The sequence below is a fragment of the Haliotis rubra genome, unplaced genomic scaffold, assembly GCF_003918875.1.
Source record: "Haliotis rubra isolate DU_JTF1 unplaced genomic scaffold, ASM391887v1 Scf143, whole genome shotgun sequence".
In the NCBI taxonomy this organism is placed as follows: domain Eukaryota; kingdom Metazoa; phylum Mollusca; class Gastropoda; order Lepetellida; family Haliotidae; genus Haliotis; species Haliotis rubra.
In genome coordinates this window covers 858928-871902 of record NW_025765370.1, presented here as the reverse complement: position 1 = coordinate 871902, position 12975 = coordinate 858928, and the positions used below count along the sequence as shown (strand labels likewise).

The following is a 12975-nucleotide window of genomic DNA, read 5'->3' as shown; positions in this document are numbered from 1 at the left end:
GGACGTTCTCTGCCATAGGTCACATGCTATTAAGACAGGCAACCATGTTGTGAGAATCCGTCGCACGCGAACTCGCTACCTTCGGATTCTTAGCCCGACAGCTAACCGACTGAGCTACGTCCACACTGTTTATCTAGTCATTCCTGAGCGGCTACGGAAATGAACGGAAATAGTCGAATATGTCACGGAGAATTACGAAGGTTATGGGTAACCTTGGCATTGGCAGATCCAGAGGGGGATCAGGGTCTCCCCTCCTCCCTCCTCCTCTTCTTCAAAATTCCTGGATCCGCCCATGCTTGGTGTTTCGTGATTTGAATCTACGGACAATGGACGAATGGTCCCGATGACATTTGGCACACTCGCACCATTCCGTAATCTACAAGATAAAGTGTGGTGTGGAATGAGCCGATATGGCGCGAAATGAAAACAACAACGGCTTTTGACGTCAGGCGTCAGACGTCGAATTCATGGTATACATGAAAGTCATGCTTTTGAAAAAATCATCGGGTGATTTGGTGACAGAAAAGTGTTGAAGGAAACACTGTAAGGATAATCGCTCAAATGAATGGCGGAGGCATGAGCATGTCGTGATAACGCAAAGAGGTGTGAGTGAGTGAGTATGGTTTTGCGCCGCTTTTAGCAATATTCCAGCAATATCACGGCGGGGATAACAGAAATGGGCTTCTACACATTGTACCCATGTGGGGAATCGAACCCGGGTCTTCGGCGTAACGAGCGAACACTTTAACCCACCAGGCTACCCACCGCCCCCACGAGGTGTGAGTTAGCCTTCGAATCACTGCTGGAGAAATGTAGGCTCCCAAATGTTGCGTGTGAAAATGGCTTAAAGTGCAAGTTCAAGGATAATTTCCATTAGCCCAAATTTTCGACATTAAATCATTTCATCGTGTACTTTTAGCGTTATTTGGGTGAAAAAAGTATTAGAAGTGCGGGAAGGAAAAAAAATTAACAACAACAACAACAACAACAACAAATGGTAACACATGCATTACACCGGACATCTATACCTACTATATAGGATTCAAACCCTAAACACTAAACCCCAAACCCCAAACCCCAAAACCCCAAACCCTAAACCGTATAAACCTAAACCCTTGAAAATAATCCTAAAGTACAGTCGGAAATAGAAAACAAATTTATTTTCTCATTTATCTCTACAATTTATGTAGTTGATGTGTGCAAGTGTGAAATATCTGTTAAACTAAGTTTGGCCTAACAACAGATCTCAGTGGTAGGAGATAGGAAACGTAGAAAAGGGACTTTACTGAGGAGAGATTAGTGCAGAAATGAGCAATGCGGATTTTTTTTAAAGTCCAAAACGATTTATTTGGAACAGACCATGGCTTTATGCAAATTAGTGTGCGACGATATTGTATTAAAAAGGACACTTTTTAAATGCCCAATTTGAAATTAGAGGTAGCTTCACTTTTATAAACGATAGCTGACGTAAAAATAATAACGTCCATGCTTAAACTATTAAGGATGTAGCTACCTACATGTAAAGATAATCCTTTAGGGCAATGATACTGGGGAAGTACGTCATGACAATTTACAAATAATATCCAGCCCTGTCGATCTTCGCGATCGGGTGGTCATGCCACCTATATATTTTGAGACATTTAATACGATGCGTTTCTATGGTTATCAGGTATCATACTCTTTTACATATCTCAACATAAACTTTATGAAAGAAAGACAAGTAAAGATGTTAATCAATAGATGAGACATCGTCAACACACATGAAAAAGCACAACATATCTTTGAGATGACCCTAGTGCCTGTAGGCAGCACATGTATTTCATGCCAGGTGAGTCGACGGTCCGTCGTCATATCTGTCTGAGCGACCTAATTGCCATCTACAAAAAATAGTCTGATCTATTGTTTTTCAGCAACTATTCGTATTGTTTCTAAGTTGTGCCCGGTTTTACGAGTAAACATGCTTTTCTGGATATCCTATTACGCATCCCACTGAATGCCAAGTATGGCCGAAGTGGGTTATTTCAAATCATAAGCTATTTGCAGTTGTGTCAATTTTAGGGATACAGAGTAACAGCCTAAAAACTATTTTTTCTATTTCCGACAGTACTTGAATAAATTAAACACATTGACCGAAGCAGCACGATAATGGGCTTCGGGTAATGCATTCTTACCGCTTCGACATATATATAATGTAACTAAATAACTCCATTCTTGTATAATGATTCAAATTATTGAATGAAAAACAGCTATTCATTCCATTTATAATTCTTTTAGTCCTAAAAAATACGTTGAAAGCGAAATATAAAATATATTTAAAATAAAAGTACTTTCATAAATTGGTGCTTGCGAAAAATTGCGCATCCGCCGCTAAACAACTACTGGAAACTCTCAACATCGTTGGGCTTATGCAATGACAAAGCTAGTAGAGATGAAACACCAGTGAGCGGAGCTTGTACGTACTCGCTGAGCAAGACAATCTCGTTGCTATGCCGGCGTCATAGATCATTGTTTCGAGAACGTGCTTCGGAACAAAATCACATAAAATAACGAAAAAGGGTATTATGACGTATTTTTAAAGTTTGTGGTGCTGTATTCTAAAGGTAGGCCTGTTGGTGTAGTTGGTGTTGGTGTAGTGGGAGATGGTGTAGTAGTGGTGTGTAGTTGGAGTTGGTGTAGTGGGGTGTCGTGGTGGTGTAGTCGTGGTGGTGTAGTCGTGGTGGTGTAGTTGGAGTTGGTGTAGTGTTGGTGTAGTTGGAGTTGGTGTAGTCGTGGTGGTGGTGTAGTGGGTGTTGGTGTAGTCGTGGTGGTGTAGTTGGAGTTGGTGTAGTGGGTGTTGGTGTAGTCGTGGTGGTGCAGCGTGAGTTGGTGTAGTGGGAGTTGGTGTAGTGGGAATCGGTGTAGTCGTGGTGGTGTAGTGGGAGATGGTGACGTGGGTGTTGTGTAGTGGGGGGTGGTGTAGAAGGCGTCGGTGTAGTGAGAATGATGTAAAGTCCGTTTGACTTCATTTAGAGACCGATGAATTGCTCACTAACACAAAAATCTAATAAATGCAACAACATCAAACTTTAGACAGTCACATGAAATCGACAGACCAACTCTGATGATTTGTCTCATAATTTTGGACACCCGATTAAAAAATGTTGTTTAACAAACGATCATTATTTTGTTGTCACTTTTCGCTATTTCTTACGAGGAATGACCAATTGCTGGTAGAACAGCAATGTAACCAACAAGCGTGTGCAGTGAAATTTCAATTTCACACGTACAACTCGCACACCTGTCTTTCTACCAGCAAGTTTTATTCGGGTGTCGAAAATTATGAGACAAATCATCAGAGTTGGTCTGTCGATTTCATGTGACTGTGCAAAGTTTGATTTTGTTGCATGTAATAGAGTTTGTGTTAGTGAGCAATTCATCGGTCTCAAATGAAATCAAACGGACTGTAGTAGATGTAAGGAATAAATTCCTTATATCATAACTCGCCAATATTCGCGCGGCTGGTTGGGTTCTCGGCCTAACGGCCTCGGACTCAACCAGCTGCGCGAATATTGGCGAGTCTGAGGAGTTTATTGCGCTTAAACCTAAAATCATACATATTGGCGCCCTAGTTTCGTAACTCTTGCACCCGAACACAGCAATATTAATATTGGCGTCCTACATCTGGGTAGCACGGTATGCACGATACACACGTTATGAACACGCTCAACTGTGCACGAGACAGCATATTGGAGGGGTACAAAACAAACGAAAATATTTTACTGCATCTATTTTACCAGATGTTTTCAACCATGTCAGGCGAATGGGATCCTTTAAGCGATGTCTTTGTCACTCAAAATACATTTTCCGAAGCTACAAATTTGAATGTGAGTGACATTAATTCAGATTTTGAGGAACTTTTGAATGGAAGTATTTCGAGTGTCAGTTTTGATATCACTCTGCAAGGGGACAAACATCATGTAGATACAGTTGGGAATAGTACTTCGGATGAGGAATTGCTGCGTGAGTCGCAAAACCTAGAACAGGAATTTGACCAAATGAATAGTTCAGCAGATGATGAACTGATGCTTGCTTCTCAGCAGATAGAAAAAGAAAATGATCAAACAGCTACCAAACGTTTTGGCAAACCCCTCTCAGTTTCTGAATATCAAAACTTGGAAAATCTTGCAAAAAATAAACATACAGAAAAGAAAAGCCACTGGGCAGTGCGGATTTTCGATACATGGCAACGTGAAGGGATGGGTTTGAATCCGAGTTAGGCAGCAAATTATTAAGTGTTTCTGATGAGGATCTGAATAGAACGCTGAGTTTATTTGTCACTGAAGTAAGGAACCAAAGGGGAGGTCAATACAACGGCAACACAATTCATGAGATTCTTATTTCGATGCAGAGATTCATGCGCCAAAGTGGTCGAGACGTTAACCTAACCACCGATTTTGCTTTCAGGGTTTAACAACCATTTTTGATGATAAAATGAAATCACTGGCCCAGGCTGGTGTTGGCATGCATAGAAGGCGAGCTAACGTCATCACACCACAGGAGGAGAATGCGTTGTGGGAGAGGGGTTTGCTTGGGCATGAGACCCCGGAGAAATTGCTTGAAACCGTTTTTATTTGAATGGGATAAACTTATGTTTACGAGGTGGGGAGAAACATCGTGCTCTAAAAGTAGATAAATTTTCAAACTGCTGTGTTGTTACAAGAAACAACAAAATACAATTGGTATACTCTGAAGGGGTTTCCAAAACGAATTCAGGAGGGCTGAAACATAAAGGATTGTCTGCTAAGGCCATTTCTGTGGATATTAATGAAGAGAACCCTGCCCGTTGTCCAGTTAGACTTCACCAAAAGTACATGTCATTGAATACTGAGGGAAGTACACGTCATGACAATTTACAAATAATATCCAGCTACTGTCGATCTTGGCGATCAGTGGTCATACCACCTATAATGTTTGGAACATTTAATACGATGCGTTTCTATGGTTATCATGTATCATACTCTTTTACATATCTCAGCATAAACTATATGAAAGAAGAGACAAGTAAGATGTTAATCAATAGATGGAGACATCGTCAACAGCACATGAAAAAAGCACAACTTATATCTTTGAGATGACCCCTTGTGCCTGTAGGCAGCACATGCACATGTATACTTGCTCGCTAGACTAAGATAATAACCTCGTTGCTATGCACGGCGTCATAGATCATTGTTTCGAGAACGGGCTTTGGAACAAGATCACATAAAATAACGAAAAGAGAATTATTATGATGACGTATTTTTTAAAGTTTGTGGTGTAACAGTACAAAAGGTGGAGCCTGTTGGTGTAGTTGGTGTTGGTGTGAGAGGTGGGAGATGGTGGACTGGATGTGTTGGTGTAGTTGGTGTTGGATGTAGTCATGTGGTCAGTTAGTAGTAGTGGTGGTGTAGTTGGTGTTGGTGTAGTCGTGTTGGTGTAGTCGTGGTGGTGTAGTTGGTATTTGGTGTAGTCGTGGTGGTGTAGTTGGTATTGGTGTAGTCATGGTGAATTGTAGTTAGTGTTAGTGTAGTCGTGGTGTGTTATTTGGAGTTGGTGTAGTGTTGAGATTGTGGTTGGTGTTGGTATGTAGTCGTGGTGGTAGGGTATGTGGTGGTGGTGGTGTAATTATGGGTGGTGAGATTGTAGTCGTGGTGGTGTAGTTGGAGTGGTGTAATAGATCTGGTGTAAGTGGTAGTGGTTTAATCAGATGTTGGTCAAATCGTGGTCGTGTAGTTGATTGATTTGGTGTAGTCATGTGATGGTGTAGTTGGTGTTGGTGTAGTCGTGGTGTAGTTGTAGTTGGAGATATATGGTGCTAGTCGTGGTGGTGTATGAATCGTGGTGGTGTAGTTTGTGTTGGTGTAGTCATTAGTAGTGTAGTTGGAATTGGTGTAGTGTTGTTGTAGAAATTGAGTTGGTGTAGTCATTGATGGTGCTAGTGGGTGTTGGTGTGAAGTCGTGATGGTGTAGTAGGTGTTAGTGTAGTGGGTGTTGGTGTATTTCGTGTTGAATTGTAGTCGTGGTGGTGTAGTTGGTGTTGGTGTAGTCGTGTGGTGGTGTGTTGTTGGAGATGGTGTAGTGGGTGTTGGTGTAGTCGTGGTGTAGTTGGAGTTGGATTGTAATCAGTGGTGGTGTGGCCGTTGGAGATGGTGTAGTGGGTGTTGGTGTGGTCGTGGTTGTATAATTGGGAGTTAGTTGCAGTCATTAGTGTAGTGTAGTTTGTTTTGAATTGTAGTCGTGGTGATGGTGGGAGTTGGTGTAGTGGATGCTGGTGTAGTGGGTGTTGGTGTAGTCGCGTTGGTGTAGTTGGAGCTGGTGCTTAGTGGGTGTTGGTGTAGTCGTGGTGATGTAGTGGGGGTTTGGTGTAGTGGATGTTTATTAGTAGTCGCGTTGGTGTAGTGGGAGTTGGTGTAGTGGGTGTTGGTGTAGTGGCGTTGGGTGTAGTTGGAGCTGGTGTAGTGGGTGTTGATGTAGTCGTGAATTGCTGTAGTGGGAATCGAAGTGTAGTCGTGTGGTGGTGTAGTGGGAGATGGTGACGTTGGGGGGTCAAGAGTTAGAAGGCGTCGGTGTAGTGAGAATGATGTAAAGTCCGTTGACTTCATTTGAGACATGAAATCGGCGGGCTATCCTGATGATTTGTCTCATAATTTTGGACACTTGATTAAAAAGTTGTTTAACAAACGATCATTATTTTTTTGTCACCGTTTTTATTTCTTACGAGGGATGACCATTTTGCTGGTAGAACAGCCATGTATAACCAACAAGCGTGTCTGATGAAATTTCAATTTCACACGTGCAACTCGCACACCTGGTTGTTCTACCAGCAAGTTTTATTCAGATTGTCAAAATTATGAGACAAAACATCAGAGTTGGTCTGTTGATTTCCGTGACTGTGCAAAGTTTGATTTTGTTGCATGTATTAGATTTTTGTGTTAGTGAGCAATTCATCGGTCTCAAATGAAGTCAAACGGACTGTAGTAGATGTTGATGTTGCGGTGGTGATATTTGTCGATGTTCAATCAGTAACACGCTCCCGTGTCAAGATCAGTACAGAAGGTCGACAAACAATTTTGAATTGCTACTTTGGACCCAGTCGAATTATTACACTGGGGGAGTAGTCAGTGGTGGAAATCAGGGGGTTAAGGGGAGGTTGCATGAGTATAATAATATGTATAGTGCATTTAGTCAGGGATGGTCTTAGGTTATATAGTACAATGCTTATCCACTTCTGTGAAGAAGTTAAAGGAATCATGATTTTCTGTACATCTGTTCATCAAAACTTCTCTCCACCCCTGAAATGGCTGGAGTCCATTGCTATTACGGTTAAAGACGTCACATTGAAGTTTGTTTCAATCGCCAAAAAACACCATCGTACAGCACGTACACATGGTTTTCATTGGATGTATATAAAGCTTTGTCGGCAAAACTGTATGAGACGGTCCGAGTTTGAGCTTTCAAATGTTGCGGTGAGAGTGTTTATAACCTGTGTTACATGTTATTCGTGGAAAGGATGTCTTAGGTTTACAAGCAGCATGGTAACTGAGATTTTAAAACCTTTTTAGTGACGATGTATTTAATACTATTCGTTCAAGTAATGAACTCACGTAGTGTGGGATATGGACCGAAAAATCGCCGATTATGTTTACGTGAGGGTGGTTTGAGCCCGAAAAGAGAAATGATGTGATTTTTGAGGGACCATATGTAACTTTATATATAAGTCCCATTCAAAAATAATTTGATTTCTAAACTCTTCAAAATTAGGCGCGACAGTCTGTATCTGAGCAATGAAGTCACTTGTATTAAAAGTTACACCTAGAGATTGTGTACGTATAATAACCGAGAAAATCGGTCATCACTGAAGCACAAACCATTCGAAGGCTGCCACCCGCGTTTTTCTTTAATCTTTACTGACATTCATCCGACTCTGTCTTATTTGAGAAATATTCTTTTCCAGCCGAAAGGTGAAGGAATGGCAGGAATTTTCATTGTTCTTGGCTTCATAGTAAGTATGCCCAGACAAGCCCAAGTCTATAGGGATCAGTGGTTCTATTGACGCCATCATTATCCCTGGTACGTATGTCAATGCTTCCCGACTTGTATGTTCGACATTAGATGAATTTACTAACAGCCTTGTGACGAAATATTGCCGAGTTCAAAACTGTTAGCCATGGATATATGCTTGAAAGTGTTGGTAATAGACTTTCCCTTTCATAATTCAAAGTATGCCCGCACATACGGCAGGTTTACCTTATTGGATCCTGTAACACCTGTGGCGTAATGGTTAAAGCTTGCGGTCTGGGCCGAAGGCTAAGGTTCGATTCAACTTGCGGGTACGGTGTTTACCTCGTTTCTGGTGTCATCCAGTGATATTGCTGGCTGCGTAAAAACCCAACTTGGTCCTCACTCTAGCGCCGAGAGACAAGGCACTCACTTTTATAAGTAACGTTAAGTCCTGTCCATTTATTGAATTGGTGTTTATCATTCGTGTCCGTATTAATGAAGTTTTTTTTGTTCTGCGTGGTATTTATCCAGGCTACCGTCCAGGCTGTGGTACCTCCAGGATATTTATTGGACAGTAAGTAATGCCATGGTTTTGTTACCACCCCACATGTATACATCCACATGTAGAATATGCAGTTTGTAGAACCTCTGCAGAAATCCACATGTAGAATATGCAGTTTGTAGAACCTCTGCAGAATAGTCTGTAGTGAAGGGAATCCTATAAGTATGTAACCTAGCTCAGGTCGGACATTCATCAAAATTTCGTATGTAGTGACCCTGATTTAGATTACCGTAGTTCCCACATTTCAGAGTATCCTGCAAAATGTTCCACTTCCTCGTATATTGATTGGGTAATAAAGTGAATTCACAGAGTCTAGAGGGTAGCCTCCTGGTTAAAACTTTGGCTGGGAAGCTCGTAAAGTCCTAAGGACCCACATGGGTATCCCGCTTCTGATGCCCGGCGGGGCAATGGGAATTGAACATAGTGGTTAAAGCCGTGCGCTTCGTCACGCCGGAGAACCAAGGTTCAGATCCCCACATGGGTATATTGTGTAAAGAAGCTCATTTTATGGTGTACCCACCAACCACCCACCTCCCCAACACGCCGTCCCACACACGCCATGATATTCCTGGAATATTGCTTCAAAAGCGGCGTAAAACCAAATTCACTCGCTCACTCTGATGCCCGACGTGAAACTAAACTAGCTCCTGTGCGTAGCGTGGCGTTAACCAAATGCGTCTTATTTTCAGTCGAACCGGACTGTGGAAAAACGGTATCGCCGACGCAGCAGTACATCTGTTGACCGATTGCTGATGCTGAGGCTAAAGCATTTTGTGGAGGCAATAAGGAAATGAAACTTCGCACCTCCGATGATGAGTGTACTTCCAACTTGCCCGTGTCCTACCCGGTCACTGTTGGGGATCATCCGCCTGTAAATTTGTGGTAAGTATATTTTGGTTATATATGCTAAAACTTAGCTGAGGATCAAAATCCCAACTTTTACTGAATTTACTTAGATTTATAGTTTAAAATCATAAAGCCTGGATAAATGGTATGGTAACACTTTACTTTAGCCCTATACACTTGATACATGAGTAACCATAAAAATGGTTTTCATGGCACCATTCTGCAAATCGTGGAACGGAGTCATTGACAAGTACACAACACCTCAATTACCGGTATGGGATTCACAAGATGCGGTCGCACACTGGAAACCCTAAGTTCCAGGCTTAGATATTTAAAGCCAAAGTGGATTCCCTACGTCAGTTTTCTGTTGAATCAATGATTTGATCCATAGCAAAAGTGCGAGCTGGTATACACCCGCGATACTGTCACGCATAACCGGTTCCAAGCAGCTTGGTAACTCATGAAAACTTCTAGTTTCGGGCAACTCCGGACGTATACGTTTTTGGGAATATCTAACGATGCTTAACCAAAACGAACGCAGGCGAGGTTAATGTGATGGATTTTTCCGAGGAATGAATCAAATAAATGTCTCCGAGGTTGACATTTTGAATAATGCTACTTTCCTGCGACTAGCGGGATCGGGTGGTCGGGCTGGCTTCATCGTCTATCCTATTGCGAAGATAGTCAATCATAATCCTGGAGGTGGGGGATGGGAAATTTTCACAGCGTAATGAGCCGCTGGGGTGGCCTAGTGGTAAAAGCGTTCCTTGTCACGCCTAAGACCCAGGTTCGATTCCCCACATGGGTACAATGTGCGGTGCGATTTCGTCTGAAACCGGAGTACAGTATACTGCCTAACGCCCGGCCATAAGGCTTCCCTAAAGCAGATGGTCAATTGCATTTTTGTGTTTCTTGTTTCCAGAAAAAGAAGGATGCATTTGTTTACACAATCCTGGTGACTGTGGCGTTCGGCACCCCCGGTAGCCGGCTTCACCGAACAGATGAACGGGTACACTTCTAACCTGCTCCTACCAGTACGGTGCGAAGAAGGAGAGCGCTCGTCCATTGGAAGGTGAAGCCTGGGTAAAGTTGCTGGAAGGATAAACTGTGGTACGGAAACATTTCCGGACGATTTCCATATTCTAAGCTGAATTCTTTTCAAGAATCATTACCAGTCATCCTAAAGCCATTCTTGGGCATGTTTTATCGCTCATTTTCATATTTTAACTTTTTTTTGTTTATGTTTCACATTCGTTTTACGATCGATGTGCAACCTTGTCTTTTGACTTGGCGATGAAGATCTAAATGTTTCCACCTTTAACCCGTTTTCCCCGCCGGTGCTGGCAACAAAACCGTAATAGTGGGGAATGCGCCCCGAAGACCCCTCTGTCATTCTCCTGTACCTTGTCGGCGTCATCGGCAGGGAAGATTTCAGGTTCCGTTAATGCCGGCAGAGTGTCCGCTTGAAGGCCGTCGCACTCGGTAGGATGAAACATATAATACGTTTATTGGCTGCTCCTGGAACAATAGTGACGGAGACCATATGCTGTTATCCGTAGTGTTCCATCCATGTTTTGTTTTATATAGGAAACCGGTTCTGGTAATTCGGCGTACGACATTGCTAATGTTTCTTAATGTCATTGGTTAGCATGGTGTGAGCAATACCCATGAGTTACGCTACCACATAACTGCTTTTCGCCCAGGACCTGCTGAAAAGGCTTACGACCGGGTCTTGCGATGCTTTGAATTCAAGGTGTGGTAGACTTTCTGTTCTCAAGATCAGGGTGGTGAGAAGGTTTCTTTATGGAGGTTAACACTAAATAACAGATACCCTGGCATTTGCTGAAAAGGGTCTATCCCCTTCTAAATTGCATCTACCGATATGGCGGAAATTAGCTTCCGATGTAATGTTTCATTACCTTCATTATCGTTGCTTATTCATTCTTAATGTTACTGTTCTCTAACTTTGCATGTCTGTATTTCGCCATGTTCCAAGCTGCCTTAATAATAATCAAGCGCACTTCAATTTTCTAAGTAACCATCCAACGCTCCTAAATTTGGTCGGCAATCTGTCTGGCTGCCAGTTCTGGCGGGGAAATTCGAAAAAAACTCAGCATCAATATGCCAAAATGAACTAAGATTACTCGGCAGTCGGCGTCTTGGCAACGACCTCCGCTTGTCATGAGAGCTGCAATAACAGGATCTGCTGGTCAGATCTTGATCGCGAGTTGACGCAATAATATCGTCGTCTCAGTTATGTGGTACGATGGTTGTGTTGATCTCTAGATTGTCTAGTCCAATCTAGAATTATACTACCGATCAAAATGTTGGAACGTAATGTGAACAGCTGGACGGGTTGCTGTAAAAATTGGCAAGAAGTTAACGTATCAATGAGCGTTTCATTCATTTTATTGAACGCATGACAATCTTTTCAACGTTTTTCAATTTGTTTTACAATACATCCCAGTTCGTCGTATAAACGGCGCCTTTCAAAGTATGGTTTTGCGAAAGGAAATTTGGTTTAGGACAGTTGCCTGGAGTGAGTGGCTACATGGTACGCACCGAGTCTGAAGTTTTGATGAGGGTATGTTTACAAACCCCGGTATGTAGCTCAAATATTGCGTTAAACGGCACCACCCTTTAACCCATTCGTTAGTCTGCGTTTCAGTTGGCCAGGAACGGCGTAGTTGCTAGAAACAGGCGCTCGGCTTTTAAACGCGCGGCAAGAAGAACCTACAGCGCCTTCTTCAAAGTGTTCGTCTGGTAACCAAGGATCCCACAACTGAAGTTTGAGATGCAACTTTACGGTCTGCGCCAAAGCATGCAATGGCGTAGGGACTGGAGCTAAATATGCTTCTGGCACTTTGCGCCTTCGCGCATTCAAATACATTTTAAGTTGTCAAATGTGAAAAGCTGAATCGTAACCATGTCGACTATGAGTTTCTTTTTGTAATTTTGTGCACACATCTAGTTGGTTGACGTTGAACTTGTACGGTTTACCCCCTTCGAAATGAAATTTGCTAATACTGACTGCGTCAGCTGTTTGTTGAGAAGTAACTTTCATATGTTTTCACTTGCAGCCGTCCCTGTTTTCCTAAAGGCCGAAAAACGCGAGAGGAACAGCCAGGTAATCTATAAATAATTTAGGCGAGTCTTGAATTGTTTAATGCTCCAAATCAGCTGCATCACAAGCAAGGGACCAATATTCATTTGAAACGTTGTGTCCTTTCTCGGGATCTACTCAATGAAACTATAGATCGTGTATGTGAACATATATGGAAGATATTCTGTGAACGTTGATTGTACTCTTTACCGAAGGGCAGACTGCGACGGAGTTGCTTCCAAACGTCTAATGGCGATATTTCGGTCGGTGGCATTTTGCATATCGGCATTTAGTATTTATTTTTTTTTCTTTCATAAGGCATGACTTTGGTCTTTGAGTCTCTACTCGTGTTTCCCACATATTGCACGTGGCCCCACGTGGAAATACTTTTCAACATTACTCCCACTCTTCATTTGTTTTCTTTATTTCACAAACCTTTTCAAACACA

General features: G+C 42.4%; 1 pseudogene; it reads left to right on the top strand.

Annotated features, from left to right (window-relative positions):
* The first annotated feature begins 7397 nt into the window (after positions 1-7397).
* On the top strand, positions 7398-12522 carry LOC124269259 (annotated as a pseudogene).
* Positions 12523-12975: the final 453 nt, after the last annotated feature.